Source organism: Papio anubis, chromosome 9 (genome assembly GCF_008728515.1).
Source record: "Papio anubis isolate 15944 chromosome 9, Panubis1.0, whole genome shotgun sequence".
NCBI lineage: Eukaryota > Metazoa > Chordata > Mammalia > Primates > Cercopithecidae > Papio > Papio anubis.
In genome coordinates, this window is record NC_044984.1 from 20,351,753 (window position 1) to 20,377,946 (window position 26,194).

General features: G+C 38.7%; 1 long non-coding RNA gene across 2 annotated transcripts; it reads right to left on the minus strand.

The window, feature by feature from the left end:
- Positions 1 to 1,580: 1,580 nt before the first annotated feature.
- Positions 1,581 to 24,964, minus strand: LOC103875662. Of its 2 annotated transcripts, XR_002515578.2 has the most exons (3): positions 24,592 to 24,964; positions 24,363 to 24,426; positions 1,581 to 1,630 (listed from the first exon to the last, which is right to left on the minus strand). It is a non-coding gene; the product is annotated as an uncharacterized LOC103875662 (long non-coding RNA). The 2 variants fall into 2 exon arrangements; XR_002515577.2 differs by having other exon boundaries at positions 24,363 to 24,964.
- Positions 24,965 to 26,194: the final 1,230 nt, after the last annotated feature.

Here is a 26,194-nt window from a genome sequence, read left to right on the forward strand (position 1 = left end):
ATAGAGTCTACTTCTTTAATAGTACAAATTTACACAAAGGCAAAAAATACCATAAATAAGTTTTTTAAAAAATAGAGAACATGTTTGAAATGTATATGAGAGGTAAGCTTTATAACTCTAATGTAAAATAGAGAACTTCTACAAATTGAAAAGAAAAAGCAAACGTGGGTAAAATGTATGAACTGGGGTTTGTGAAAGAGGAAAATGGCAAATAGACAAAAATTATTATAACCTTTTTATAAAAGATGCTAAATCTCACTGGTATCCAAGGAAATGCGATTGAAAAGTAGCACAATACCCTCATTTTTGCATATAGTAAATTAAAAAAATTTTTTGAAAGATTTATCACATACGATGGAATGGGGTGGAGAAGTGATGGGATTATATATTGCAGTACATGATGTTTCTTCATTCCACTTTTGAAAATTCATACTGCAGAAATAGATATTCTTATCTAAGGATTTATGGACTAACCATGATTTAGATATACCTGCTGACCTAGAGGGATGTCCACAGTTCTTAAATGATTACAGCAACAAGTCAAGATATGTATGTAATGATGATCCTATATTTGTGAGTAAAAGTTGTAGGGGAGCATATATGTATAATTACATACATCATGTATGTTTTACATGAGCATAGAAAGAAATGTAAAAAGATATGTGCAAAATTGATTTTTTTATATACTCCTCTGTTACTTGGCTTTGAAAAAATAATGTTCTCATTTTTGAACTTTAAAAGAAAACTAAAAAAAAAAAATGTGTATATGTGAGTGTTAAGTGTATAGCTATGTACGTTATAGACAACTAATGTTCTAAGATTTCTGGAGAGAGAGAGACATGTGAAGAACACGGAGCTTGATCAGAATTGGAACGATGGTTGTGGAAGAACTGGATAAACAAAAAGGGACTTTCCAGGCCAATGACAAGACAGGAGGAAAACAACATTATCCAGAATCATTTAGACATACTTCTAATGCTCCAAGCCACTTGTAACTACATATTTAAAAACTCAAAATGTAAACCTGTATCTGTGCATGCATAAACAAACAATATTATTATTACTGCACAAAACGAATCCTGCATTAAGCAGAATTGTCATTGCTATAGAAATGTATAAACAAAATAATTAGAAAACCCAAAGACTCTTATAACTAAGCATTAAATCTCCTTACATTTTTCCAAGTAAAAATGACTGAATTGCAACCCATTAAACTTCATTTAACCCAAATAAATGAAGGACTTTTACCTTAGCATTCACCAACATCACCATTCATTGTTGCTTCCATACTGTAAGATCATTGGATTTTTTAAAAATTACATATTGAGTAGCCAGTATGAATAAAGCACCTCAAACGTGTAAGCTGGAGCTTCTTGTTCGTCAGAGAAGCAGAGTTGTAAATAAAAGGATCTTTGTTTACGTAAGTTTTAATCCTTTAGTTAAGTTTCTTTGGCTCTAATGGTTGCATAAAACAGGTTATAATCTTGGAAACAGGTTCTAAGATTACTGTACTCACTTGGAACCAGAGGCTCCTCCTTGCTTTTTTCTTTTCTTTCTTTTTTTTTTTTTTTTTTTTTTTGTTGCTGTTTTTTTAAACAGTTCACTCTTATGTGGCCTTGGCTCCAATATCCTGTTGAAAAACCTCAATTAATGGCACTAAACTTTGTTGAGCGTCAATTTTCTCAGATTTTTTCTTTTGTGATTAAGGTGCCTTTAACAAGTCTCTTATAAATCAAAGACAACATGTTAATTTACTCATCGAGTCAATTGACACACATATATTTGAGCATGAGTTCAATTTTCATTGTAGCTGGATATCCAAGAAAAAATGACACCAAAACGGGAATGAGCTTGAAAACAGAGTTGATGTAGACAAATATATTAATTTCTATGGGATGCCACTGACATTTTTGAACAGTAGCCTGAGATGCAAAAACCAGTGTCTACAGATTATTCTATCAGTAACTTTCTAGCTGGATGGGATAAGTAAAAGATTAGGGGCTATGTAAAGTAATTAGGTGGTCATATCCAGGTGTAATTTGTAATGGAGTGGATAAAATAGTGGGATTGATTTTTTCTAATTTTGTGGGGAAAAGAAAGAGAGATCAGACTGTTACTGTGTCTATATAGAAAGAAGTAGACATAAGAAACTCCATTTTGTTCTGTATTTGAGATGCTGTTAATCTGTGACCCCACCCCCAACCCTGTCCTTGCAAGAGACGTGTGCTGTGGTGACTCAAGGTTTAACGGATTTAGGACTGTGCAGGGTGTGCTTTGTTAAACAAGTGCCTGAAGGCAGCATGCTTGTTAAAAGTCATTACCATTCTCTTAATATCAGGTACCCAGGGACATATACACTGTGGAAGACCTCTGTCTAGGAAAGCTAGGTATTGTCCAAGGTTTCTCCCCATGATAGTCTAAAATATGGCCTCATGGGAAGGGAAAGACCTGATCGTCCCCCAGCCTGACACCCATGAAGGGTCTGTGCTGAGGAGGATTAGTATAAGAGGAAAGAAGGCCTCCTGGTGCAGCAGGACGAGCCGCAGACAAAACTCCTCAGACACGGAAATAAAGAAGGAAGGGGTTTATTCGGCCGGGGCATCGGCAAGACTTCTGTCTCAAGAGCCTAGCTCCCCGAGTAAGCAATTTCTGTCCCTTTTAAGGACTCACAACTCTAAGGGGGTGCATGTGAGAGGGTCGTGATTGATTGAGCAAGCAGGGGTTACATGACTGGGGGCTGTGTGCACCAGTAATTAAACCAGAACAAAACAAGATAGGGATTTCTATACAGTGCATTTCTATACAAATGTCTGTAATCTATAGGTAACAGAACCAGTTAGGTCAGGGGTGGATCTTTAACTACCAGGCCCAGGGTTCGGTGCTGGACTGTCTGCCTGTGGATTTCATTTCTGCCTTTTAGTTTTTACTTCTTCTTTCTTTGGAGGCAGAAATTGGGCATAAGACAATATGAGGGGTGCTCTCCTCCCTTGCTGGTGGTTGAGATAGAGAAAGGCATCTGTATCCTGCCCATCCCTGGGCAATTGAACATCTCGGTATAAAACCCGATTGTATGTTCTATTTACTGAGATAGGAGAAAACCACCTTAAGGCTGAAGGTGGGCCCTGCTAGTGGCAATGCTGCTCTTTATGCACTAAAAAGGTTTATGAAGATGTTTGCATATGCATACCAAGGCACAGCACTTTTCCTTAAACTCATTCATATCACAGAGATCTTTGTTCATATGTCTTTCTGCTGACCTTCTCCCTACTATGATCCTATTGTTCTGCCACTTCCCCTTTTCAGAGATGGTAAAGATAATGATCAATAAATACTGAGGGAACTCAGAGACCGGTGCTGGTGTGGGTCTTCTGTATGCTGAGCGCCAGTCCCCTGGGCCCATTTTTTCTTTCTCTGTACTTTGTGTCTCATTTCTTTTCCCAAGTCTCTTGTTCCACCTAAGGAGAGACGCCCACAGGTGTGGAGGGACAGTCCACCCCTTCATAATTTTATTTTATATTCCAGGATACATGTGCAGGGCATACAGGTTTGTTACATAGGTAAACATGTGCCATGATGATTTGTTGCACCTATCAACCCATCAACTAGGTATTAAGCCCCACATGCATTAGCTGTTTATCCTGATGCTCTCCTTTCTCCGCACTCCCCAACAGGTCCCAATTTGTGTTGTTCCCTCCCTGTGTCCATGTATTCTCATTGTTCAGCTCCCACTATTAGTGAGAACATGCAGTGTTTAGTTTTCTGTTCCTGTGCTAGTTTGCTGAGGATAATGGCTTCCAGCTCCATCCATGTCCCTGCAAAAGACATGATCTCATTCCTTTTCATGGCTGCATAGTATTACATGGGGTATATATACCACATTTTCTTTATCCAGTCTATCATTGGTGGGCATTTGGGTTGATTCCATGTCTTTGCTGTTGTGAATAGAGCTGCAATGAACACACTCCTGCATATATCTTTATAACAGAATGATTTATATTCATTTGGGTATATACCCACTAATGGTATTGCTGGCTCAAACAGTATTTCTGGTTCTAGATCTTTGAGGAATTATCACCCTGTCTTCTATAATAATTGAACCAATTTACATTCCCCTCAACAGTGTAAACGCATTCCTATTTGTCCACAACCTCTCCAGCATCTGTTGTTTCTTGACTTTTTAATAATCACATTATGACTGGAATGAGATGATATCTCAATGTGGTTTTTGATTTGCATTTCTGTAATGATCAGTGATGCTGAACTTTTTAAAATATTTGTTGGCCACATAAACGTCTTCTTTTGAGAAGTGTCTGTTCATGTCCTTGGCTCACTTTTTAATGGGGTTGTTTGCTGGTTTTTTTTTTTTTTGTCTTGTAAATTTAAGTTCCTTGTAGACTCTGGATATTAGACCTTTGTAAGATGGATAGATTGAAAAAATTTTCTCCCATTCTGTAGGTTGTCTGTTCACTCTGATGATAGTTTCTTTTGCTGTGCAGAAGCTCTTTAGCTTAATTAGATCTCATTTGTCAATTTTTGCTTTTGTTGCAATTGCTTATGATGTTTTAATCATGAAATCTTTACCCTTGCCTATATCCTGAATAATATTGCCTAGGTTTTCCCATAGCGTTTTTATAGTTTTGGGTTTTACATTTGAGTCTTAAACTTCCATTAACATTTTTCACTGAATTAAAAAAAAAAACTACTTTAAAATTCATATGTAACCAAAAACACAAGTATAGACACGTATAGCCAAGAAAATCTAAGCAAAAAGAACAAAGCTGCAGGCATCACGATACCAAAACTCCAAACTATACTACAAGGCTACAGTAACCAAAACAGCATGGTACTAGCACAAAAACAGACACATCAACCAAGGAACAGAAAAGAGATCTCAGAAATAAGACCACACATCTATAACCATCTGATCTTTGACAAACCTGACAAAAACAAGCTATGGGGAAATGATTTCCTATTTAATAAATGGTGCTGGGAGAACTGGCTAGCCATATGCAGAAAATTGAAAAGGACCCCTTCCTTACACCTTATACAAAAATTAACTCTAGATGGATTAAAGACTTAAGTGGATTGATATTTTAAAGGGAGAAACATGATGCAATGCTATGGAATGTTTAAAAGCACTAGCTGAACCCAGCACTAGCATTGACTAGCTGTTATCTTGGACAAGTTAATTAACCTCATTTTTAAACATATACCACAGGATAATCATAGCACCTACCTCAAAGAGTTGCTGATGTTGTTATTTCATTCAAGAAATACTTATTGAGCACCTATTCTATGCCAAATATTTCTAGGTTCTAGAGATATTGTTATAAGCAAAAGAGTCTAAATTACTACTCATGGATTTTGGTCTGGTTGAAGGAAGAAAGAAAATAAGTCAACAAGTAAGATTAAGAGGGAATCCTTTTCTTTTGCTGGATCAAATGAGTAAATATATTTAAAATGGGGTGTGTGTGTGTGTGTGTATGCGTGTGCTATGCTTAGTAACCAAATCAGAACTTTTTTTCTAAAATCCCTTTTCGAATTTCTCAGATGTTACTTGTACTGCTTCTCAACTGCTGCTGATGAGACTTCTTTCACTTTTTCCAACTATTTAAGCAGTTTGAAGAAAGACAGACAGAAAAATATTTGCCAGTAGTGAAGCTCTGTGGACAAAACCTGGGAACTGCTTCAAAAGTAAGGGGGGGAGCCCTGATCACTCCTGCCGCCTTATCTGGAGTGGAAATGGACATTTCAACCTTTCATTTCTCTTGAGAAGCTTCAAGCAGCAGGACTGTTTTCTACTCTCTGGTAAAAATTAGAGTTAACATTTGTTGAATATTTATGATGTGCCACAGGTTATTCTAGGAACACAGGGCTGTTAACTAATGTAATCCTCTCAACAAATGTTTAAAATAAGTACTATTATTATCCCACTTTTACGGATAGGACACAGGTACAGATAGGCTTTATCATTCCCAAGATTTCACAGCTGGTAAGCAGAAGAGTAGGGATTCAGTCAGCTTCAGAACACTACACTATACTGCCTCTCAGTATTGACATTAAATTAGCAAATAGATGTGAAAGAGACTTAAAATAATTTTGGAGACAGCTGCATGTTCTTTCTCTTTCTTTTGTTGAAATATGTATAAACTCTTAGAACGTTGAAAATAGTGAAGAACCAAACCACAGAAAACATATGGTAGTCTATATATCCCAACTTTTCTCAAAAGAAAACATTTCTCAAAAGAAACCACATTGCCTATGTTCAAAAGCACCCTGGCTCCATGCCTGGCCCCCACCCACACCCACCTCCTTGTTTCACTTTTTCATCTTCTGTCAAGATCATCCAGGGCTTTTATGAAACAATTTAACAAAATAATTTCAGGAAGGCAAAAGTGCTATGAAGACAATCAAACAGAATGATGGACTTGGGAGTGCCCAGGGGTTTACATTTTTGGGGCATGGACTGGAAAGTTCCTTGATGAAATAATGCTTGAAATGAAATTCAAAGCATAAGAAGGAAAAAAATGTGTGAATATCTAGAGACAGAATGCTTCAAGCATGGAGATCAGCAAATGCAAAAGCCCTAGGATGGAAGGAAACTAGCTTGGCATATTTGATAAGAAGGTTGGTGTAGTTGGAGAAAGAGAGCTATCCTCACTGAGGGGAAAGGGGAACAAGATGCAGCTGGAGCATTGGGCAGAGGCCAGGTCATGTACCGCACTATGCCCAGCAAGGAGTTAGGATTGTATTTATTGGAAATGGGAATCCATAGGAGGGTGTGAAGCAGAAAAACTACTTGATCAAATTTGTGTTTTTAAAAGGCCTATTTGGGCCAGGTGCAGTGGCATATGCCTATAAACCCAGCACTTCAGAAGGCCAAGGCAGACGAATCGCTTGAGCTCAGGAGTTCAAGACTAGCCTGAGCAACATGGCAAAACCCCGTGTCTACAAAAAATACAAAAATTAGCCAGGCATGGTAGTGCGTGCCTGTAGTCCCAACTGCTCCCTACTCAGGAGGCTGAGCAGGAGGATCACTTGAGCTTGGGAAGTCAAGACTGCAGTGAGCTAAGGTTGTGCTACTGTACCCCAACCTGGGTGACAGAGACCCTGTCTTATAAAAATAAAAATAAATTAAAAAAAAAAAAAGCCGTTGGCTGCTCTGTGGAGACAGGACTGGCCAGGGGAAGGAAGAGTACAGCCAAATCGCTACTGCAAAAGCCCAGGCAAGAGATGGTCAATGGGTATAAGTTTGGTGTTACTGACAGTAAAAATCTGCACATATTTGGAACTTATCTGGGAGAGAGCCTGAAAGGTTTACTGATTGAGCTTTTCTGGAAGCCTTTCTATAAGGGGAATATTTAGAAAATTCTGTGGCAACTCCTCGGATAAGGAGTTGTTAAGGAACCAAATTATTTTCCCTAGTACCTTAGTTACTCTGGTAAGTTTTTACACAAAATAATGTTCCTGGGACTTAGATGGGCCTGTCCAAAATGCACAAAAATGCCTGTTTTATATGACAAACGAATTTATTAACCATGCATAAAGTGTTTCTAAAACACTGATAATGTCCCTTAGTCATAAAAACACATTCTTCCCTTGCCTCTTTGTGTCTATCAACCTCCCTCTTTTTTTTTTAACCAGAAACAATACACTTCTTTGAATAAATATCTACCCAAGGTCATCATCCCTCCCTCAGCAACAGTGAAACATAGAGTCCTTTAAGTTGTCACTGTTGACCCTCACTCTACTCCCAATATTCAACGCGATTTCTTAACTTTCAGTACCACTTTACCACATACAATGTTGTACTTAAAGACCTGTGTGCATACTCCTCTTCAATTTGCCGGTGAGTCTACCAGAAACCTGCAACTGCCCAACAAAAAGTGTCCCAGTCCCCTTCTCTGTTGATGAAACTCAGTATCGTGTTGAAGATACTGGTTCTGTAAGCTGGCAAGTAAAAGTTCTAGACAAGCATATACATCAGGGAGGCAGCTATGAAGACGTTTGGCTGCCACATGCACGCGTGCGTGGTTGTGCGTGTGTGTGCATGCACTCATACACACACGCATTTATAGATAAGACAGAGAATAGTCATGGCAAAAAGTGAGCTTGTTATCCATCCTAACAAATAGGATGGAGAAAATTATGTCCAAAGACCACCAAAAATCCCCAACGCTCTTCCAAAACAACTTCCAAATAACTGGTAGAATAAAACTTTTTAATGACTGGTAGAAAAAAACTTTCAAATTTTGTCCCAAACTTATAAATAGACAGGCAGCAGAGGTAGACAGAGTTTGTGGATCACCCTCAGAAAGGTTTCCTGGGTTCTAAAAGCAACCGAGTTTTAGCTCACAAAGAAAACTGAGAATCTTCTTTTCAAATTCTGTTACTGTTTGCTTCTCATCTCAAATTCGGAACTCTGGAGATAGTGTCACTTGATGAGAAGTCTGTTGGAGGGACTCCTGTAGTGTGGATCCTGAGGTTTTGTTTCTTTTCATATTGCAAGATGAAGCAACTATTGTGGTATAACTTATTAAACTCTAAGACATGGGATAAAGATGATCTCATCATATTGGCAAGCATGTTGTATTCATATTCTGCCTCTGCAAGATACAAAGACCAACTATTGGATAGATAGTATAAAACTAGGGTCAGACTGTGAGTAGAATCTGGCCTGCCACCTAATTTTGTAATTAGAGTTTTATTGGAACACAGCCACGTTCAATGATTCAAATTGTATCTATGGCTGCTTTCGCAAACACAAGGCAGGTTTGGATATTTGAAACAGTGATATTATATCTAACAAAGCCTAAAATATTTGTAATATAATAATATATTCAGACCTTTACGGGAAAGGTTTGCTGATCTCTGGTGCAAAACGATGCTTCTGGTAGCAGTAGTGGCCAGTTTGTGGTAGTGTCTGCAGAAGCTCTAGTAAAAATTGGGACCTGTGGCTAAACAGATAAATCCCAATGGAAAGTATTGGGATGAATTCACCTGTCTATGGTGACACATCTACCGTTGTTGTCTTTGAAAACAACCTCTGAGATCACAGTCTTACATTTGAGCTGTATAGTACACAGTCTTCCTTCAGAGTCTGCACATCCTGTTATGTCACTGTAAACATCAAACACATTAGGTGTGTTCTCTTCACCCCATTACACAAGTTCTTTCCTCTCAATGAGCATTAATTAGTCAAGTGTGGTGTCCCATAAATTTTTTTCTGTGCTCTATTTTTTTTGTGCTCTATTTTTAAAATGTGGAAAGTAAGCCCTCTAGGAAATCCGTCATTTGGAGAATATTTTATTTAATGGTTCTCAGGAGCATAACATTGAATTAATCATAATCCTTGGATCACCCCCTTGCTCTCATCATTTTTCAGGCATGGTATACTTTTATTTATGAAATCTAAAACTTTGTCAATAAACTAAATCTAAGAGTCAGGCTTCCCCCACCAACCCACCCCCTGTCTCCTCCAGTCTGAGGAAACCTCTACCTGAATCTTGAGTCCATCATAAATCTTCTGCTTATCACTCCCTTACTTTTAATTTTATACAGTTTTGCAACTGCACTTATGCATATTCCTAAAGAGAGAGAGAGAGAGAGAGAATGCATGTGTGCCTGTGTGTATGTGTGTTTAATTGCTTAAAACTTTATATAGAGCGAGATTGAGGCTATATATAACTTGAAGGAACATTTTTCTCACTCGTTGCTATCATTCATCCACGTTGTAACTATCCATTCATCCACATTATTATATAATTCTCATTAATTTATGGTTATAGCTGTAGAATACTATAATGGGCGAATGCACCACAATGTAGTCATCTAATTTTACCTTTAATGAGCATTTGGATTGTTCTTTGGGTTTTGCTATTTAGAACAGCTCTTACTATGTAAGTGCAAAAGTTTCTTTTGGGAATAGACTTGTCTGTGAAACAGTGCATTAAATGGTGTGTTAATGCTCAACTCTAAGAGGCAAATCCAAACTATATTCTAGTAGTGATACCAATTTACGCTCTTAGCAGTAATGTGTCGGTGTTATTTAAACATATTGGTGTTTTCTAAGTTTTTATTTTTCTCAAATGGTTAGGTATAAAATTGTATCTCATTATTTCAATGTGTATTTCTCTGATCATTAAAGAGAGTAAACATTTTCTTCATATGCTTATTGGCTATTTGCATTTTTTCTCTCTGATGTGCCTGTTCATTTATCTTGTCTGTTTTTCTATTGGGTTATTTGTACTCTTTTTATTAATGAGTAAAGATTCTTTGTGTATTATTAATTGTAACCTGTTAGTTTTGTGCATTGTAAATACTTTCTCCCATCGTGTTATTTGCAATTTCATTCTTTATGTTGGCTTTTGATAAACAAAAATTCTTGTTTTTCAGTAGCCATCTTGGACCTGAGGAAGAAAAAAAAATCCTTGCTTTTAATACAGTCAAAATTTTTTTTTTTTTTTTTTTTTTTTTGAGACGGAGTCTGGCTCTGTCGCCAGAGCTGGAGTGCAGTGGCCAGATCTCAGCTCACTGCAAGCTCCACCTCCCGGGTTTACGCCATTCTCCTGCCTCAGCCTCCCGAGTAGCTGGGACTACAGGCGCCGCCACCTCGCCCGGCTAGTTTTTTGTATTTTTAGTAGAGACAGGGTTTCACCGTGTTAGCCAGGATGGTCTCGATCTCCTGACCTCGTGATCCGCCCATCTCCGCCTCCCAAAGTGCTGGGATTACAGGCTTGAGCCACCGCGCCCGGCAATACAGTCAAAATTTTAAATTTTTTCTCTTGTAGCTAATGCTTATTTGTTACAGGTTTAAGAAATCTTACCCTGCCTAAAGATGTTAAAAAACAAAACTCTAAATTTTTAAAAGATGTTTGAAAATGTTGTTTTTGATATGTAAATCTTGACCTGGGGTTTATTTTTGTATACGATATGAAACAGAAATTCAATATTATCTTTTTCCATATAGATATGCTTTTCCCAGCTCCAATCTCTTTTCCTCCTTGATCTCTCATGCAGCTGTGATCATATACCAAAATCCCAAACATATTTCGACCTGTTTCTGGGCTCATTCTGTTACACTGTGTCAATTTATCTATCCTTGCACTGTTACCACACTGTGTTCATTATTATGGCTTTATCATAAGCATTAGAATCCAGTAGGTAAAATCCCAGTCCACCCCTCACAGATTTCCCTTTAGAAGTGTTCTGTTGGTGACCTTTTACTTGACTGTATAAACTGGAAATAATCTTATCAAATTTTATGACTGTTACTTTCTTTGAACCTATAGATCAATATGGGGAGAAATGTCATCAGTGTAATTTTTTTGTTGTGTTTTTTTTTTTTGAGACAAGGCTTCACTCCATTGCCCAGACTGGAGTGCAGTGGCACAATCAGCTCACTGCAGCTTTGAGGACCTCCTGGGCTCAGGTGATCCTCTCACCTCAGCCACCCAAGTCGCACTCCACCATGCCCAGCTAATGTTTTGTATTTTTTTGTAGAGGCGGGGTTTTGCCATATTGCCTAGGCTGGTCTCAAATTCCTGAGCTCAAGAGATCAGCCCACCTTGGCCTCCCAAAGCGCTGGGACTATAGGTGTGAGCCACTGCACCTGGCCATCAGTGTGATATTAAGTTTCATCCATGAACATGATTTATCTATTTAGGATTTAGTATTTTCTTAATATGTTTTAAAAAGTATTATAATGTTACCTATAGAGATATCAAATATGTTTTGTAAATATCTGTGAAGACTGGGCACAGTGGCTCATGCCTATAATCCCAGCACTTCGGGAGGCCGAGGTGGGCCGATCTCCTGAGGTCAGGAGTTTGTAGACCAGCCTAACCAACATGGAGAAACCCCATCCCTACTAAAAATACAAAAATTAGCTGGGCATGGTGGCAGGCACCTGTAGTCCCAGCTACTTGGGAGGCTGAGGTAGGAGAATCGCTTGAACCCTGGAGGCAGAGCCTGCAGCGAGCCGAGATCACACCACTACACTCCAGCCTGGTGACAGTGAGACTCCGTCTCAAGAAAAAAAAAAAAAAAAAAAAAGTGTATCTATGAAGTATCACTTCATGGAGACTTATCAGGTCAAGATCCTTTCCCTTCTATTTCTAAGTTCCTTTGAATGTTTATCATGATTAGTTATTAAATTGTATCAAATGTTTATGAAATGGTATTTGTAGTCTATTAATGTGATTAATTGCACTTATGAATTTGTCTATTTTGTTAGGTTTTTAAAAGACCAAATACTTGCCTCTCTCCACCATTGAAAGGTAAGAGTAAATTTGTCCAAGACTGATTCCCTGCAGGGTACCTCCTGCAATGCTCCACTGGAAATTAGCTATTGTTTAATACTTAAGGCAATCAGTCTTGTAGAGTGTTAAAGTGAAGGCCTCAGGTTCTAGAAGGTTTGAATTAAGATTCATACCTTAGCCCCTCATCATGACAAAGGAAGTACTAGTGTTCCCTCATTAATAAATGCCATGATCAAGGAATAAGGATATAGATAAAAATGTTGCCAAGTCACAGTGCTATGACCTGTACACTTAGAGTCCATCACTTCATATATCAGGAAAGGGACTTGTGCTTTCTTCACAGTCCAAAGCCAGAGGTCCTCTCCCCAAATCTGGTATCCAGTTCTGCCAGATATATGTAGAATGCCTAGATGATTGGGGACCTGCTCACCTGTTAGAATTTCTATCCACCAAAGTATCCTTCAATAAATGATGTTCCAGAAATATTTGTATGCCTCTTAATTTTATTTTTGTATTATTTTTTGTTGATTTTGGTATATATATACACATATTCCTTTCTTTCTATATTATTTGTGCTATTGTTTTGTGTTTATGACTTCTTAAGATAGATACCTAGTTCACTGATTGTAATACTTTCTTCTTTTCCTTTTTCTTTCTTTCTTTCTTTCTTTTTTTTTTTTTTTGAGAAGGAGTCTCCCTCTCCCAGGCTGGAATGCAGTGGCATGTTCTCTGTTCACTGCAACCTCCACCTCCTCCTGGGTTCAAGCGATTCTCCTGCTTCCTGAGTAGTTGGGACTACAGGCGCGCGCCACCATGTCTGGTTAATTTTTGTATTTTTAGTAGAGATGGGGTTTCTCCATATTGGCCAGGCTGGTCTCAAACTCCTGGCCTCAAGCAATCCACCCTCCTCGGCCTCCCAAAGTGTGGCAGTCCAATTCTCCCTGACAATCCCATAGACAGGCTTGCATGACAGCCACACAGACAGGCCTGCATAGCACTCCAGTTACATGGACAAATTTCTGCAGAGCTGCCTTAACATTGAGCAAATAGTCGGTGCCCAGACATCAAAGCTAGAAATGCAAACATGGCCATCAGGAGCCTTGCATAGCCTTCTCCCTTGCTGGAGCAAGTCAAAATAAAAGAGACAGCCTTGCTAGTGCCAGAACCCATCTCGGGTTGACAATATCTGAGATGAGTCAAAGTAACAGAGGCAACTGTTTGAATAGATTTATTGGAGAGTCTAAGGCAGCTCTCCGGACCAAGCTGTAAAGAAGATAAGCTAGAAATAATCACTCTGGTACCACAGTAGACAGGCCTTGAAGGCACTGGGGCCCTTACAGCTTAATTGGATTTAGCAAGCATTTTTTTTTCCCCCTCTGAACTTCTAGTTGAAACAAAATTAGTTACCTATACATTTAGGCAAACGCTGTACTGCACATAGGCACATAACCTCAACCTATATAAGCACAAGAAAATTGTAATACTTTGAGTTGGTCTGGTGGAACTATCTCCAACCTTCTCCCTGTATCCAGCAATAGCAATAAATTCCCTTCTTTCCTAGTTTGTCTGCTTCTCATTATTGGGCCAGGAGAAAATGCAGCCAGACCCAGCTCTGTTCTGAGAACAAAAGTGCTGGAATTACAGCAGTGAGCCACTGCGTCCAGCCTCTTTTTTTTTCTTTCTTCTTTTCCAGTGTAAGCCCTTAAAGTTATAAGTTTCTCTTGAAGTACAATACATGTTTCTAAGTAGTGTTTTCTTATAATTTAGTTCTAGATAATTTTTAATTTTCATATGATGTTTTCCTTTACCTGAGTTATTTGCTAATTTTTTTTATTTTTTATTTTTTTGCTAATATTTTTTTAATTTCCAAATATATGGAATTTTGTATTTATGTTTTGCTATTAACTAACTTAATTGCATTGTGTTCAAAGACTGGGATCTGAATGATGCTTGATTTTTTTAATTTATCAAACTTATTTTATTGCCTGGATTCTGATCAGCTTTTGTAAATGTCTCCCATTTTCTTCAGAGAAATGTGCCATCTCTAAATGTTAGATGCAGAACAACTCTATATCTGTCTATCATGTCAAGTTTGTTGCATGTATTGTTTAGATATTTTAGTGTTTAGATATTTTCAATGTTTCCAAACTTTTATATATTTAACTTACCAATAATGAAAGGATGTATTGAAATTTTAGTATAATCCTGGATTTATAAACATTTCTCTCATATTATTAATTTGGATTCATGTATTTTAAGGCTTAAAATTTCTACACCTCCATAGTGCATTGAATACTTATTATTATTATTTGATGATATATTGTATTCCTAATCATTATTTTGTACTTTGAGGTCTATTTTATCAGATATAAATAACTACACTAATTTTCACTTGGGTAACACTTGCCTGATGTATCTTTTCTTCATGTTTTTCCTTTTGATCTTTAAATGTTCTTATCTTTTTGGTATACATTTGGATTATTTACTTATCAAACCATATCTTGTAACTGGTGAGTTCAGTCTAATCTTATTTTCTGAAATTATTGATATACTTAGACCTTTTTTATCATCTTAATTCATTATTTGAGTTTGTCCCACTTTTTGTTTTATATTCTTTCTTTCTTTATTTTAAAATTTACATCTCTATTTTTCCCTTAATGAGATCAGAACTATCCTCTTGATTCTTACCATACTATCATCATCTAGACTTTCAACTTTGCATCTGGGTTTTTGTGAATATATTTGGGGAGAAGGGCAGTTAGCAATTTTTAAAACAGCAACAAATGTTTATTCTTTTAATCGTCTTTACCTCATACATTTCATGTATTTCCTGGATTTTTCTTTCTTTTTATTTAAGTATTTTATCCAAAACTGTTTTTAGTAGGAGCTTTTGTGTGGCAAACCTGAGATCTTGTCTGCCTGAGAATATTATTTTTATATTATACTCTCATTTCTGAATAACAATTTGGCTCACACTAAATTTAAGATCTTTTTCTGTGATATTTTTAAAATATTGCTTCATTTATTTTTGACCCTAGTGTTGCAATTGAGGAACCTAAGATCGATATTTTCTTGTCCTTTTGCATGTCAATTTTTTATTCTCTTCAGAAGTTTTTATATTTTTTTCTTTGTCTTTGTTAGTATTGAATTTCACTATAGTATTTGTGTATGTGCTTTTCAATATTTCTCTATTTTAACATTCTATAAGCTCTTTCAATATGAAGACTTGTAAAATATTTTAATTCTAGGAAGTTAGCACTTTTCCATTATCCTCCTCATCTCTTGGCGTCTCTTTTATATTTTCCTACTTTTTGTCCTTGGCTTCTTCCTTCTGGAAGATTTTCTCCATCTGATATTCTCTTTCAATACTTCATTCCTCAAGCTTTATCCATTCTGCTAGTCATCCCATCTGCTGCGTTCATTATGCAATTATTGTTTGTACATAATATCCTCTGCTCTTTTGGTGTTTTGCTGTTCTTGTCTCATATTGTTAGTAACTATACTTTTTCTCTTTTATTATGTTTATTACTTTAATTTTTTGTAACTGTTCTAATATTCTGATTCTGTTTCTATCTGTAACATAATCTGTTATTTTTTAGTTCAAATGGCTGTGCTCGCAAATGTCTTTTTATTTGAGTCTGGGAGCTCATTTTACCTTGAAAATATTGGCTAATCTGTCAGGCAATGCTAGGAAGGAAGACCAGACCTCATTTTCTGTCAGTCACAATCAAATCAGGAAAGGGAAATAATGAATCTTTGGATACAGAATCTCAGGTACACACACACACACACACACAAAAGACAATAAATCACTCGTCCTCCCAAATTAACTCCACAGATCAAGTTTATATTTCTTTTTTTTTAAATTTATTTATTATTATTATACTTTAAGTTGTAGGGTACATGTGCATAACATGCAGGTTTGTTACATATGTATACTTGTGCCATATTAGTCTGCTGCACCCATCAACTCGTCATTTACATCAGGTATAACTCCCAATGCAATCCCTCCCCCCTCCCCCCTCCCCATGATAGGCCCCGGTGTGTGATGTTCCCCTTCCTGAGTCCAAGTGATCTCGTTGTTCAGTTCCCACCTATGAGTGAGAACATGCGGTGTTTGGTTTTCTGTTCTTGTGGTAGTTTGCTAAGAATGATGGTTTTCAGCTGCATCCATGTCCCTACAAAGGACGCAAACTCATCCTTTTTTATGGCTGCATAGTATTCCATGGTGTATATGTGCCACATTTTCTTAATCCAATCTGTCACTGATGGACATTTGGGTTGATTCCAAGTCTTTGCTATTGTGAATAGTGCTGCAATAAACATACGTGTGCATGTGTCTTTATAGCAGCATAATTTATAATCCTTTGGGTATATCCCCAGTAATGGGATGGCTGGGTCATATGGTACATCTAGTTCTAGATCCTTGAGGAATCGCCATACTGTTTTCCATAATGGTTGAACTAGTTTACAATCCCACCAACAGTGTAAAAGTGTTCCTATTTCTCCACATCCTCTCCAGCACCTGTTGTTTCCTGACTTTTTAATGATCGCCATTCTAACTGGTGTGAGATGGTATCTCATTGTGGTTTTGATTTGCATTTCTCTGATGGCCAGTGATGATGAGCATTTTTTCATATGTCTGTTGGCTGTATGAATGTCCTCTTTTGAGAAATGTCTGTTCATATCCTTTGCCCACTTTTTGATGGGGTTGTTTGTTTTTTTCTTGTAAATTTGTTTGAGTTCTTTGTAGGTTCTGGATATTAGCCCTTTGTCAGATGAGTAGATTGCAAAAATTTTCTCCCATTCTGTAGGTTGCCTGTTCACTCTGATGGTAGTTTCTTTTGCTGTGCAGAAGCTCTTTAGTTTAATTAGATCCCATTTGTCAATTTTAGCTTTTGCTGCCGTTGCTTTTGGTGTTTTAGACATGAAGTCTTTGCCCATGCCTATGTCCTGAATGGTACTACCTAGGTTTTCCTCTAGGATTTTTATGGTATTAGGTCTAACATTTAAGTCTCTAATCCATCTTGAATTAATTTTCGTATAAGGAGTAAGGAAAGGATCCAGTTTCAGCTTTCTACTTATGGCTAGCCAATTTTCCCAGCACCATTTATTAAATAGGGAATCCTTTCCCCATTTCTTGTTTTTCTCAGGTTTGTCAAAGATCAGATGGCTGTAGATGTGTGGTATTATTTCTGAGGACTCTGTTCTGTTCCATTGGTCTATATCTCTGTTTTGGTACCAGTACCATGCTGTTTTGGTTACTGTAGCCTTGTAGTAGAGTTTGAAGTCAGGTAGCGTGATGCCTCCAGCTTTGTTCTTTTGACTTAGGATTGTCTTGGAGATGCGGGCTCTTTTTTGGTTCCATATGAACTTTAAAGCAGTTTTTTCCAATTCTGTGAAGAAACTCATTGGTAGCTTGATGGGGATGGCATTGAATCTATAAATTACCTTGGGCAGTATGGCCATTTTCACGATATTGATTCTTCCTATCCATGAGCATGGTATGTTCTTCCATTTGTTTGTGTCCTCTTTTATTTCACTGAGCAGTGGTTTGTAGTTCTCCTTGAAGAGGTCCTTTACATCCCTTGTAAGTTGGATTCCTAGGTATTTGATTCTCTTTGAAGCAATTGTGAATGGAAGTTCATTCATGATTTGGCTCTGTGTTTGTCTGTTATTGGTGTATAAGAATGCTTGTGATTTTTGCACATTAATTTTGTATCCTGAGACTTTGCTGAAGTTGCTTATCAGCTTAAGGAGATTTTGGGCTGAGACAATGGGGTTTTCTAAATATACAATCATGTCATCTGCAAACAGGGACAATTTGACTTCTTCTTTTCCTAACTGAATACCCCTGATTTCTTTCTCTTGCCTAATTGCCCTAACCAGAACTTCCAACACTATGTTGAATAGGAGTGGTGAGAGAGGGCATCCCTGTCTTGTGCCAGTTTTCAAAGGGAATTTTTCCAGTTTTTGCCCATTCAGTATGATATTGGCTGTGGGTTTGTCATAAATAGCTCTTATTATTTTGAGGTACGTTCCATCAATACCGAATTTATTGAGCGTTTTTAGCATGAAGGGCTGTTGAATTTTGTCAAAAGCCTTTTCTGCATCTATTGAGATAACCATGTGGTTCTTGTCTTTGGTTCTGTTTATATGCTGGATTATGTTTATTGATTTGCGAATGTTGAACCAGCCTTGCATCCCAGGGATGAAGCCCACTTGATCATGGTGGATAAGCTTTTTGATGTGTTGTTGAATCCGGTTTGCCAGTATTTTATTGAGGATTTTTGCATCGATGTTCATCAGGGATATTGGTCTAAAATTCTCTTTTTTTGTTGTGTCTCTGCCAGGCTTTGGTATCAGGATGATGTTGGCCTCATAAAATGAGTTAGGGAGGATTCCCTCTTTTTCTATTGATTGGAATAGTTTCAGAAGGAATGGTACCAACTCCTCCTTATACCTCTGGTAGAATTCAGCTGTGAATCCATCTGGTCCTGGACTTTTTTTGGTTGGTAGGCTATTAATTATTGCCTCAATTTCAGAGCCTACTATTGGTCTATTCAGGGATTCAACTTCTTCCTGGTTTAGTCTTGGAAGAGTGTAAGTGTCCAGGAAATTATCCATTTCTTCTAGATTTTCCAGTTTATTTGCGTAGAGGTGTTTATAGTATTCTCTGATGGTAGTTTGTATTTCTGTGGGGTCGGTGGTGATATCCCCTTTATCATTTTTAATTGCGTCGATTTGATTCTTCTCTCTTTTCTTCTTTATTAGTCTTGCTAGTGGTCTGTCAATTTTGTTGATCTTTTCAAAAAACCAACTCCTGGATTCATTGATTTTTTGGAGGGTTTTTTGTGTCTCTATCTCCTTCAGTTCTGCTCTGATCTTAGTTATTTCTTGCCTTCTGCTAGCTTTGGAATGTGTTTGCTCTTGCTTCTCTAGTTCTTTTAATTGCGATGTTAGAGTGTCAATTTTTGATCTTTCCTGCTTTCTCTTGTGGGCATTTAGTGCTATAAATTTCCCTCTGCACACTGCTTTAAATGTGTCCCAGAGATTCTGGTATGTTGTATCTTTGTTCTCATTGGTTTCAAAGAACATCTTTATTTCTGCCTTCATTTCGTTATGTACCCAGTAGTCATTCAGGAGCAGGTTGTTCAGTTTCCATGTAGTTGAGCGGTTTTGATTGAGTTTCTTAGTCCTGAGTTCTAGTTTGATTGCACTGTGGTCTGAGAGACAGTTTGTTATAATTTCTGTTCTTGTACATTTGCTGAGGAGTGCTTTACTTCCAATTATATGGTCAATTTTGGAGTAAGTACGATGTGGTGCTGAGAAGAATGTATATTCTGTTGATTTGGGGTGGAGAGTTCTATAGATGTCTATTAGGTCTGCTTGCTGCAGAGATGAGTTCAATTCCTGGATATCCTTGTTAACTTTCTGTCTCGTTGATCTGTCTAATGTTGACAGTGGAGTGTTGAAGTCTCCCATTATTATTGTATGGGAGTCTAAGTCTCTTTGTAAGTCTCTAAGGACTTGCTTTATGAATCTGGGTGCTCCTGTATTGGGTGCATATATATTTAGGATAGTTAGCTCTTCCTGTTGAATTGATCCCTTTACCATTATGTAATGGCCTTCTTTGTCTCTTTTGATCTTTGATGGTTTAAAGTCTGTTTTATCAGAGACTAGGATTGCAACCCCCGCTTTTTTTTGTTCTCCATTTGCTTGGTAAATCTTCCTCCATCCCTTTATTTTGAGCCTATGTATGTCTCTGCGTGTGAGATGGGTCTCCTGAATACAGCAGACTGATGGGTCTTGACTCTTTATCCAGTTTGCCAGTCTGTGTCTTTTAATTGGAGCATTTAGTCCATTTACATTTAAGGTTAAGATTGTTATGTGTGAACTTGATCCTGCCATTATGATATTAACTGGTTATTTTGCTCGTTAGTTGATGCAGTTTCTTCCTAGCCTCGATGGTCTTTACATTTTGGCATGTTTTTGCAATGGCTGGTACCGGTTGTTCCTTTCCATGTTGAGTGCTTCCTTCAGGGTCTCTTGTAAGGCAGGCCTAGTGGTGACAAAATCTCTAAGCATTTGCTTATCTGTAAAGGATTTTATTTCTCCTTCACTTATGAAACTTAGTTTGGCTGGATATGAAATTCTGGGTTTAAAATTCTTTTCTTTAAGAATGTTGAATATTGGCCCCCACTCTCTTCTGGCTTGGAGAGTTTCTGCCGAGAGATCTGCTGTGAGTCTGATGGGCTTCCCTTTGTGGGTAACCCGACCTTTCTCTCTGGCTGCCCTTAAGATTTTTTCCTTCATTTCAACTTTGGTGAATCTGGCAATTATGTGTCTTGGAGTTGCTCTTCTCGAGGAGTATCTTTGTGGCGTTCTCTGTATTTCCTGGATTTGAATGTTGGCCTGCCCTACTAGGTTGGGGAAGTTCTCCTGGATGATATCCTGAAGAGTGTTTTCCAACTTGGTTCCATTTTCCCCCTCACTTTCAGGCACCCCAATCAGACGTAGATTTGGTCTTTTTACATAATCCCATACTTCTTGCAGGCTTTGTTCATTTCTTTTTCTTCTTTTTTCTTTTGGTTTCTCTTCTCGCTTCATTTCATTCATTTGATCCTCAATCGCTGATACTCTTTCTTCCAGTTGATCGAGTCGGTTACTGAAGCTTGTGCATTTGTCACATATTTCTCGTGTCATGGTTTTCATCTCTTTCATTTCGTTTATGACCTTCTCTGCATTAATTAGTCTAGCCGTCAATTCTTCCACTTTTTTTTCAAGATTTTTAGTTTCTTTGCGCTGGGTACGTAATTCCTCCTTTAGCTCTAAGAAATTTGATGGACTGAAGCCTTCTTCTCTCATCTCGTCAAAGTCATTTTCCGTCCAGCTTTGATCCGTTGCTGGCGATGAGCTGCGCTCCTTTGCCGGGGGAGATGTGCTCTTATTTTTTGAATTTCCAGCTTTTCTGCCCTGCTTTTTCCCCATCTTTGTGGTTTTATCTGCCTCTGGTCTTTGATGATGGTGATGTACTGATGGGGTTTTGGTGTAGGTGTCCTTCCTGTTTGATAGTTTTCCTTCTAACAGTCAGGACCCTCAGCTGTAGGTCTGTTGGAGATTGCTTGAGTTCCACTCCAGACCCTGTTTGCCTGGGTATCAGCAGCAGAGGCTGCAGAAGATAGAATATTTCTGAACAGCGAGTGTACCTGTCTGATTCTTGCTTTGGAAGCTTCCTCTCAGGGGTATACTCCACCCTGTGAGGTGTGGGGTGTCAGACTGCCCCTAGTGGGGGATGTCTCCCAGTTAGGCTACTCAGGGGTCAGGGATCCACTTGAGCAGGCAGTCTGTCCGTTCTCAGATCTCAGCCTCCGTGTTGGGAGATCCACTGCTCTCTTCAAAGCTGTCAGACAGAGTCGTTTGCGTCTGCAGAGTTTTCTGCTGCTTTGTTGTTGTTGTTGTTGTTGTTGTGTAGCTGTGCCCTGTCCCCAGAGGTGGAGTCTACAGAGACAGGCAGGTTTCCTTGAGCTGCTGTGAGCTCCACCCAGTTGGAGCTTCCCAGCAGCTTTGTTTACCTACTTAAGCCTCAGCAATGGCGGGCGCCCCTCCCCCAGCCTCGCTGCTGCCTTGCCGGTAGATCACAGACTGCTGTGCTAGCAATGAGGGAGGCTCCGTGGGCGTGGGACCCTCCCGGCCAGGTGTGGGATATGATCTCCTGGTGTGCCTGTTTGCTTAAAGCGCAATATTGGGGTGGGAGTTACCTGATTTTCCAGGTGTTGTGTGTCTCAGTTCCCCTGGCTAGGAAAAGGGATTCCCTTCCCCCTTGCGCTTCCCAGGTGAGGCGATGCCTCGCCCTGCTTCAGCTCTCGCTGGTCGGGCTGCAGCAGCTGACCAGCACCGATCGTCCGGCACTCCCCAGTGAGATGAACCCAGTACCTCAGTTGAAAATGCAGAAATCACCGGTCTTCTGTGTCGCTGGCGCTGGGAGTTGGAGACTGGAGCTGTTCCTATTCGGCCATCTTGCTCCGCCCCCTCAAGTTTATATTTCAATTGTTTGTTCCCCAAGTTTAAATATTATATCATTAGGAGGATTTTTTTTTAACATTGCAATTCCTCAAACTTGAGAACCAAGCTAGCTTCATGGGTTTGTGTGACCTGTTCATGCTCACTGAGGGTGTCATGCTTGGTTTAATTGTCTGCAGGCTGGTCTTGTTTAACTTTTGTGTTTTTATTTTAAGAGACAGGGTCTCATGACATTGGACAGGCTAAAGGGCACTGACTATTCACAGGAGCAATCCCACTACTGATTAACACAGGAGTTTTGAACAACAGGTCCCATCTTTTTTTCTTTTTTTTTGAGATGGAGTCTTGCTCTGTCCCCAGGCTGGAGTGCAGTGGCATGATCTCGGCTCACTGCGACCTCTGCCTCCCCTGCTCACGCCATTCTCCTGCCTCAGCCTCCCGAGCAGCTGGGACTACAGGCACCCGTTACCACGCCCAGCTAATTTTTTTGTATTTTTAGTAGAGACGGGGTTTCACTGTGTTAGCCAGGATGGTTTCCATCTCCTGACCTCCTGATCCGCCTGCCTCGGCCTCCCAAAGTGCTGGGATTACAGGCGTGAGCCACTGAGCTCGGCCTGGGCCCCATATTTTTATTCGGCTGGGCATACTCATCACAAATGAAGGAGTTAACCAAGAAAAAAATACATCATTGAGTTCAGGAAACAAGTGATCTTACTCAAATGAATGGAATTTCTGGAATGAGAATGAAAAGAAATTACTGTGCAGCAAAAATGGAGAGCAACAGTTTAATTGGATCAGGAGGATAAATGTCTCTCAAAAGGAAATTTCCAAGGAAAAATCAAAACTAATATTTGTTGAATGTATTAAGCTAGAATGTTGAGTATTTGAACTTAGTGATTGAGAATGTTGAGTCTTTGAACCTTCTAATCTAGAATGCAAGGTCCATGAATGCAGTAAGTAGCACACAGTGGTACTCAATGTATTCTTTTTCAGTATTCCTGATATGACTTCACTTTTTCTGGCAGATTTGGAAACAAAGTGATAGAAACAAAGAAAACTAAGTAAAGAAAAAAACCAAGGCAATTTTAATTACAGGAAAAACAAGAAGTTGTATAAGAAATGTAATTATACTACAATATATGAATCAGCTATGAATAATATTTACATAGTCATAATTACATAAACATTGAATACTGATTTAATCAAAATTATAAGGAACTATATTGAGATGTTTTCAAAAGGAGTAATGAATATATGGGGAAATACGTTATTTAAGAAAGCTTTTTTTTAAAGTTACATCTTTCATAGTAGATTTAAAAAATTACATCTTTCATAGTAGATAAAAAGCAGAAGGCCATTACTTAGATTTTCTTTTCTTTTTTTTTTTTTTGAGACAGAGTCCCGCTTAGTCGCCCAGGCTGGAGTGCAATGGCGCGATCTCAGCTCACTGCAAGCTCTGCCTCCCGGGTTCCCGCCATTCTCCTGGCTCAGCCTCCCGAGTAGCTGGGACTACAGGCGCCCGCCGCCTCGCCCGGCTAATTTTTTGCATTTTTAGTAGAGACGGGGTTTCACCGTGTTAGCCAGGATGGTCTCGATCTCCTGACCTCGTGATCCGCCCCTCTCGGCCTCCCAAAGTGCTGGGATTACAGGCGTGAGCCACCGCGCCCGGCCTAGATTTTCTTTTTAAAAAGAGGCAATACCAGAATAAATGAAAAATATTGAAAATAATTGCCTTAAAAGAGGGGAATTTGGAAATGGGAAAAAGTGACAAAGGGGATTATTATTTTTGTTGTAAATCTTATAAAACTATTTTCAGGCAATTTATGCATGCATAATTTATTAAAAGTCAATTTAAAATAAAATATAAAAATTAAACCTATATACTCAATGACAAAAATTATGAAGAAGATGGGATTTGGTAGATATCAAAAAGTTCCTAAAGATATCACATAGTTTCCTAAACTGTTTGGGAGAATGATCGAAACACTGACAAACTTTAGATCTCGTTAGAAAAATATAATGTACATATATATTAAAATGGAAGGAGAGTCAACAGAATTGTAGAAATAGAACACTGACCTTTGCTTCCAGTGTCAGTTCAGAGGAGAGTTCTGTGAGACTTTCCCACTAAAGAACACAGCTTCTGTAAAGAAAACACACTTTTATAACACACTGTGGGTCTCTATTGAGGTAGGGGAGGTCTAAAAATATCCTAAAACTTTATATCCTCATCCCCACACCTGACCTGCACCTGGGTTGCTCTGAAGGATGAAGACAAGAGAGAAATACTAGTATTTGGATACTATACCTTAAGCCAGAGGCAACAAAGGGAAGCTTAACATGAGACTTCTGCACTGAGCCAAAATCTAGAGAAAAGATTCCATGTCAGTGGTGCCCCTGGATATCAACAGAAGCAGAAGAAAAGTCTTCCTGTCTGGAGAAAAACGTCCCTCAACTTAGGTATATGATTAAGATCAAGTAATCAGCTCCAAAACAATGGAAAGACAAATCTTTTGAGAGAAAAGAAATAACAAACAGAATCAGATTACTGAGAACTGCAGGTATTAGAAACCTCAGGCACAGAGTATTGAACAGTCATTGTATTAGTTCATTTTCACACTGCTGATAAAGACATACCTGAGACTGGGTAAGTTTTAAAGAAGAGGTTTAATGAACTCACAGTTACATGTGGCTAGGGAGGCCTCACAATCATGACGGAAGGCAAAAGGCACGTGTTAGATTGTGGCAGACAAGAGAGAATGAGAGCCAACTGAAAGGGAAAACCCCTTATAAAACCATCAGATCTCATGAGACTTATTCACTACCAGGAGAACAGTATGACAGAAACCTCCCTGTGATTCAATTATCTCCCACCGGGTCCCTCCAACATCATGTGGAAATTATGGGCACTACAACTAAAGATGAGATTTGGATGGGGACCCAGCCAAACCATATCAGTCATGTATAAAAACTTAAAGAAGTAAGGGGGTTTCTGCTATTAGTAGTGATGGTCTAGAACAGAGGATTAGCAAACTATCACCTCCAGGCCAAATTTGGCTTATGATCTACTTTTGTATGGCCTGTGAACTAAGAATAGTTTTACATTTTTAAATTATTGAAAAAATTTAAGAATAATATTTAGTAGCACACAAAAATTATATAAAATGCAATATGTTCCAGCTCTGGGAAGTTGAAATAGATATACTTTTCCCTATTTCTCCCATTATATAAGGCTAATAATTCAGGATATTACATATAAAATCAAACATAGGAAGACTCTGCTTACTATTTAACCCAGAAATACCAGTAAATAAAGCTTCTTTGGTTTCTTTAGCCAAAGGACCAGGAAAGGGGCAGTTTACCTGCACTGGAAAATTTTTTGGATAATAATCTCTCCACTCGTCCTAAAGATCACAGGAAAAAAACAGTGGTCTCACCCCCCTTAATGCCAAAATGGTGGAATAAGGGACCTAGATGTCTACTATTGAGAGGCTATAACAAGGCAGTCCAGTATCTGCTTCCCACCTCCCTGCAGTTTTGTCAGAAGAGTGAAAGTAGGAACCAGGAACTTCATCCTTGCTAACCAGTATGAGCCCCCCAGCCCCAGAATGTCAGTGGAGATCACATGGTGAGCCTAAACTTCTAACCAACCCAGTACCTTTTCCTTACTGGGTGATGCCAGAAGAAGCCTAGTGAAGAGTCAGGACTTTCACCTTTGCCCAGTGGTAATGAAGCAGCTCCCACTGAAGAGACCACATGAAGAGCCAGAACACCCATCCCCTCCCAGTAACAAAGAGAAGGCCCCCACCTCCCACACCAGCTAGCTACCAATGGAGGCCATGTAAAGAATCGAGACTTTAACCTTTACCTGGTACTTAAGTGGTGGTGTCATCCATTGCCCTACAAAAGTC